The sequence below is a fragment of the Artemia sp. Qi Xiang Cuo genome, chromosome 10 (assembly GCF_049724085.1).
Source record: "Artemia sp. Qi Xiang Cuo chromosome 10, ASM4972408v1, whole genome shotgun sequence".
Lineage (NCBI taxonomy): Eukaryota > Metazoa > Arthropoda > Branchiopoda > Anostraca > Artemiidae > Artemia > Artemia sp. Qi Xiang Cuo.
Genome location: NC_142803.1, coordinates 30,677,094 through 30,684,314, shown reverse-complemented (window position 1 = coordinate 30,684,314; position 7,221 = coordinate 30,677,094).

Sequence of the window (7,221 nt, the reverse complement as noted above, 5' to 3'; positions counted from 1 at the left end):
AATAAATTCATGACCCGAGATTCTTGATTTTCTTGATCTGTAACTTGACATTTAGAATTCTGTACCAGCTCTGCTTTAGCTAGTTTATTGTTACATAGCTGTAGGTGCTTGGGTACTTCGTGGTGTCTAGTAAAATATCAACTGAATAGGAGTTTTTTTTTCGTTCTGAATTTGACTTAGAAAACATCCTAATTAAAGTTGATACTAAAGGCTGACATTAAAACTTTAAACTAGGAAAAATACCCTTAATTATGCAAAGAAGAGAGGGCTCCTGCTCATGGGCGCCCGTAAGCTGAATTCCAGGCGGGGGCAAACCTGATCTAATTTGCACTTTTAATGTTATATAATAGAAAACTCAGAACAAAATACAAAACTAAGGCAGCATCATTCGGCCAGGGTGGGGGGGGGGGCGCCCCCTGTCCCCCCTTATGGACGCCCATGCTCCTGCTTCCTTTGATCAATGGCTGAAATTCCCAAAAATTCATTGCGGAGGCAATTCGTTCTCCAATAAATATCTCAAAGTAAAAGGAACTACTGAAAATACCCTAGAAGATAGAATTTAGCCGAATTAAGCGGTAAGCAATTTGCATTCTATGAATAGCAAGGTAAACAAATTGAAAATGATATAATCCTAGTCACAAATATTATTATGAAAGCTAATTGTGCTAAGACTGTTGGACAGCGCAGACGGAAATCTGGGACAAAATAGGGGTGAATGGTCAAAACGATGTCTAAAGGTTAAAACTGGCCTCTTTGCAGTAGCAATTTACACCCCTTTCTTTGACCTTCTGCTCTTTACGCTATTCCAACTTACTCTTTGAGTAGGGAGGAGAGAGAGCAATGGCCTCTTCATGCTTAACTGAGATTTCTATTCGTTTTAAGTTTCAACGCCTCTCTTTACTCCCCTTTGGAAAAAATAGTTTCCAATACATTTACTTCATTTCCTTTTCCCTGTACTTTTTACACGGAAATTAAGGACTGAACGATATGGTTATGACAATTATAAATATTCAAAAAAATGAAAAAAAATAAGATCGCCTACTTTCTTCGACAATGAAAATTTATTTCACAAGTTCTTTTTTCCCCATCGCATCAAATTCCTAAGAATTTTGAATTTTACTTTCCTAATTGTATTGTCCTATTTGCTCAATTGTTAAAATAGTTGATACAGGGACTTCTTGAAATCCAAATTTTTTTTTTTTTTTTTTTAGTCGCATCTTGAATGGCCCCCCAAAATTCCTTTGTCAAGCAACTACTCCTTAATATCAATCAAAGTTTGAGGCAAATTTGTTGATTTTTCTCTTCCCTGTTCTCTTGTAAAACTGACTTTTGAATTGCCATAGCCTCTCTCCACTCTCTTTCTCCACTCTACTATCTAAACTATACTCTTAATTCCATTCTCTTGTGAAACATTCTGCCTTTTAGGTGTCACAGCCAAATAGTATGCTTAAAAACAAAACGCTCTCATCAATGGGTGTTCTTAAGTGGCTTACCATCACTACGCTGCCCTTACCATGAACAGCGTGTTTATGACCATATCGAATTTTGACTTAGAAAACTGCTACTTTCGAGATACAAATAAAACATGGAAAAGCGGATCGTACTAATCGATAAAAGGTACCAAGTTTACTGATAACATCTACTATTGTCATTTTTTATCACAATTTGACAAAGCGCCTTTCGAACTAAATCGGACATCCTGTACTCTCCAAATTCCTGTGTTTTAGCAACTCTTATGAAGCTTCTTTTTGAGGTTGTCATTGTCCAAAAAATTGTTTCATTGAAAGCTTTTGCCGAAAATGAGCTCCCAAAAATACTCAAATAATTTATTTTCTGTATTTACATATGCTGAAGTGAAGCTGTACTATTCAGCTAAATATTGAAAGTTTGATGTAGCTCACTTCACTAAGTTATACAAAGGACATAATTTGGTGTTCGGGTCGTTGGTAGTTTTAACTTATTATCCACAAGTGTGTCTATAATCTAGCTCAGGCAATGCTCCCCTGTATCCGTCTAGCGCACACAGAGTAGACAAAAAGTTGTCCTCTTTCTTTCAAGATTTCGTTTCTTCGGAAATCGATCCTATTTAGTTTAACATAGTCCTTGAGTCGCGCATTTTTGAACTTTGGCCTTTTACCAAATCGTTTCAGGTAACGAATCAAACACCTCGTGGTAACGAACTGTAAGTAAGGAGCGACCCGCCTCAATAGTAACCGAAACTCTAAAAAATGGAATTTCGATACCAATAGATACATCAAAAGAATCAAATTTTTATGCTGATTTCAAATATATAAGTTTCATCAAGTTTAGTTCTACCCATCAAAAGTTACGCGCCTGAGAAAATTTGCCTCATTTTCGAAAAAAAGGGAAACACCCCCTAAGAGTCATAGAACCTTAATGAAAATCATACCATCAGATTCAGCAAAAAGTGTCAAATTTCGTCGCTACTCACAAAGAAACTTGACATTACTGCATTAGTGTTCTTTGAAATTCTAAATATAATGTTGAAATTTTCACTAAGACTACTCCCCTTTTTAAAGAATATTTTCCCTTTTGACTGGATAAGGCCTTATCGAAAGCTTTGCAACATCAACCGGTGTTCTACAAGGTAACTTGCTATCACCCTCAATATTCAATCTCTTTTTAACTGCAGCCCCTTCAGTCACTGAAAGCCCATCCGGCACCCTCATAGAAGGGATATGATGCACAAACTTGCTTATGCCCAAAGATATAGCCCTAATTTCTGAGTCCCTCCGTGATCTTCAATTTTGAACTTATGTCGTCCAACAGACAACCAACCTCTTTCGGCTGATTGAATGAAAAAACAAGTTTTTTCAACTGAAAGGAAGAAGCAACACTAAAACTTAAAACAAACAGAAATTATTACGTATATGGGGGGGGGGGGTTCGCCCACTAGTCAACACCTCGCTCTTAACACTAAAGTTAGAATTTTGTTCCAATTCTTTAAGAATGACCCCTGAATCACATAGGCTGTTTAGCTAGAATAAATAGCTCGAAAACGATGGCTATGCACTGCTCACCTAAAACTGATTCTGGGGGCTAAACTCTAGCCCCCAGCTTGAAGATGGTAATATAAAGTGGGTTGAAGAATTTACATACCTTGGTATCTTGCTCACCTTCGATAAAGTATCGTCTTGCTGCCTTTGAAACAAAATCGTAGATATAATTCTGGGGGAAGGGGGGGAAGTCTGGTTAGCTAGGTAAGCCTTGTTGGTGTGATTACTTGAAATTAATAAGTGCTTTAAGCAAAGGTGAATGGTGCTTCATAAGAAAAATAGCTCGAAGTAAAAATAAGAATAAGAATTGTAAGAATTACTTTTTTTTTTACTTTATTACTTTATTATTAAACACGATTATAACAATTCACAATTTACAACTACTGCACTAATGAAAAAAACTAAGTTTTTGCTGAGGTACAGTAAAACGGCTAGTCATTTAAAAAACACACGAACAAAAAACAACTAAATAAACTAAAAAATGGAAGAAAAAAGTAAACCAAACTCCTTCACATTATCGAATCAAAATTAACTTCTACCTCCTGACCTTCCTACCCCAGGACTTCCCATCCACCCGTTCCATCCTACAATTTCCATTCACTCTACCACCCCATCTACCCATTCCTTCCTACCACTCCCATCCACCCGTTACTCCCTGCGACCCCAGCCACCTAAGCCTCCCAACCACCCCTTGCTCATTAAAAAATAAATAAATAATATTAACAATAATAAATGAAATTAAATTAACACATTTATTAACCATTTTTTAATAAATATTATTTTACCTTTCTCTTAAAATCCAAAAGATGTTCAGCCACCCTAATCCTCACTGGTAAAGGATTTCAGACAGCAGTTCCAAGAAACTGCAATCGGAATCCTGATCTTGCGCTACTTCTAAGCCTCAACCCCCAAATTTTTACTGTTCCTCGTATCATATGCATGAATATCACAGTTAGCACGGTAAATATCACAAAAAATATTTGGGACTAGATTATGCACGCACTGGAAGACAAAAACTGCTGCGATACAAATAAAAAATGGGAAAGCGGATCGGAATAATCGATAAAAGGTACCAAATTTACTGATAACAGATACTATTGTCATTTTTTATCACAATTTGACAAAGCGCCTTTCGAACTAAGTCGGACATCCTGTACTCTCCAAATTCCTATGTTTTAGTAACTCTTATGAAGCTTCTTTTTGAGGTTGTCATTGTCCAAAAAATTGTTTAATTGAAAGCTTTTGCCGAAAATGAGCTCCCAAAAATACTCAAATAATTTATTTTCTGTATTTACATATGCTGAAGTGAAGCTGTATTATTCAGCTAAAGATGGAAAGTTTGATATATCTCACTTCACTAAGTTATACAAAGGACATAATTTGGTGTTCGGGTCGTTGGTAGTTTTAACTTATTATCAACAAGTGTGTCTATAATTTAGCTCAGGCAATGCTCCCCTGTATCTGTCTAGCGCACACAGAGTAGAAAAAAAGTTGTCCTCTTTCTTTCAAGATTTCTTTTCTTCCGGAATCAATCCTATTTAGTTTAACATAGTCCTTGAGTCGCGCATTTTTGAACTTTGGCCTTTTATCAAACAGTTTCAGGTAACGAATCAAACAGCTCGTGGTAACGAACTGTAAGTAAGGGGCGATCCGCCTCAATAGTACATCAACCGGTGTTCTGCAGGGTAACTTGTTATCACTCGTAATATTCAATCTCTTTTTAACTGCAGTCTCTTCTGAACTAATTCAATCTCTTTTTAATCTCTTTTTAATTCTGTATATTTAAGTTTTTAGCATTTTTAAAAAGTGCATGGCAGTGCATGTCCAAGCAGTGCATGGCCATCGTTTTCGAGCTATTTATTCTAGTTAAACAGCCTATGTGATTCAGGGGTCATTCTTAAAGAATTGGAACAAAATTTGAACTTTAGTGTTAAGAGCGAGGTGTTGACGAGGGGCTGACCCCCCTCATCTATGTAATAATTTATGTTCGTTTTAAGTTTTAATGTTGCTCCTTACTTTCAGTTGAAAAAACTTATTTTTTCATTTAATCAGCCCAAAGAGGTTGGTTGTCTTGTGGACGATATAAGTTCAAAATTGAAGATCACGGAGGGACACAGAAATTAGGGCTACATCTTTGGGCATAAGCAAGTTTGTGTATCATATCCCTTCTATGAGGGCGCCGGAGGGACTTTCAGTGACTGAAAGGGCAGCAGTTAAAAAGAGATTGAATATTACGGGTGATAGCAAGTTACCTTGCAGAACACCGGTTGATGTTGCAAAGGTATCGATAAGGCCATATCCAGTCAAAACGGAAAGTATTCTTTAAAAAAGGGAAATGTCTTAGTGAAAATTTCTACATTATATTCACCATTTCAAAGAACACTAATGCAGTAATGTCAAGTTTCTTTGTGAGTAGCGACGAAATCTGACACTTTTCGCTGAATCTGACGGTGTGTTTTAATTAAGGTTCCATGACTTTTAGGGGGTGTGACCCCCTTTTTTCGAAAATCAGGCGAATTTTCTCAGGCGCGTAACTTTTGATAGGTAGAACTAAACTGGATGAAACTTATATATTTGAAATCAGCATAAGAGTTTGATTCTTTTGATGTATCTATTGGTATCAAAATTCCGTTTTTAGAGTCTCGGTTACTATTGAGGCGGATCGCTCCTTACTTACAGTTCGTTACCACGAGCTGTTTGATTCATTACCTGAAACGGTTTGATAAAAGGCCAAAGTTCAAAAATAGGCGACTCAAGGACTATGTTAAACTAATTAGGATCGATTCCGGAAGAAAAGAAATCTTGAAAGAAAGAGGACAACTTTTTGTCTACTCTGTGTGCGCTAGACGGATACAGGAGAGCATTGCCTGAGCTAAATTATAGACACACTTGGGGATAATAAGTTAAAACTACCAACGACCCGAACACCAAATTATGTCCTTTGTATAACTTAGTGAAGTGAGATATATCAAACTTTCCATCTTTAGCTGAATAATACAGCTTCACTTCAGCATATGTAAATACAGAAAATAAATTATTTGAGCATTTTTGGGAGCTCATTTTCGGCAAAAGCTTTCAATTAAACAATTTTTTGGATAATGACAACCTCAAAAAGAAGCTTCATAAGAGTTACTAAAACATAGGAATTTGGAGAGTACAGGATGTCAGACTTAGTTCGAAAGGCGCATTGTCAAATTGTGATAAAAAATGACAATAGTATCTGTTATCAGTAAACTTGGTACCTTTTATCGATTATTCCGAACTGCTTTCCCATTTTTTATTTGTATCTCGAAAGTAGCAGTTTTCTAAGTCAAACTTCGATATGGTCTTAAGCATGCTGTTCATGGTAAGGACAGCGTAGGTACTCTAGAGTACCTATGTTGTGATGGTATGCCACTTAAGAACACCCATTGATGAGGGCGTTTTGTTTTTAAGCATACTATTTGGCTGCGACAATTAAAAGGCAGGATGTATCACAAGAGAAGGGAATTGAGAGAGTCGAGTTTAGATAGTAGAGTGGAGAAAGAAAGTGGAAAGAGGTAATGGCAATTCAAAAGTCAGTTTTACAAGAGAACAGGGAAGGGAAAAATCAACGAATTTGTCTCAAATTTTGATTGATATTAAGGAGTAGTTGCTTGACAAAGGCATTTTGAGGGGATGTTCAAGATTCGACTAAAACAAAAAAAATTGGATTTCAAGAAGTCCCTGTATCAACTGTTATTTGAGCAAATAGGACAGTACAATTAGGAAAGTTAAATTCAAAATTCTTAGGAATTTGATGCGATGGGGAAAAAGAACTAGTGAAATAAATTTTCATTATCGAAGGGAGTAGGCGATCTTATTTTTATTTTTTTGAATATTTTTAATTGTCATACCCATATCGTTCAGTCTTTAATTTTCGTGTAAAAGCGCATGGAAAAGGAAATGAAGTAAATGTATTTATTCCAAAGAGGAGTAAAGAGAGGCGTTGAAACTTGAAACGAATAGAAATCTCAGTTAAGCATGGAGAGGTTGTTACTCTCTCTCCTCCCTACTCAAAGAGCACGTTAAAATAGCGTAAAGAGCAAAGGGTCAAAGAAAGGGGTGTAAATCGCTACTGCAATTCAATAATTAGACATCATTTTGACCATTCACACCTATTTTTGTCCCAGATTTCCATCTGTGCTGTCCAACAGTTCTAGCACAATTAGCTTTCATGATAATA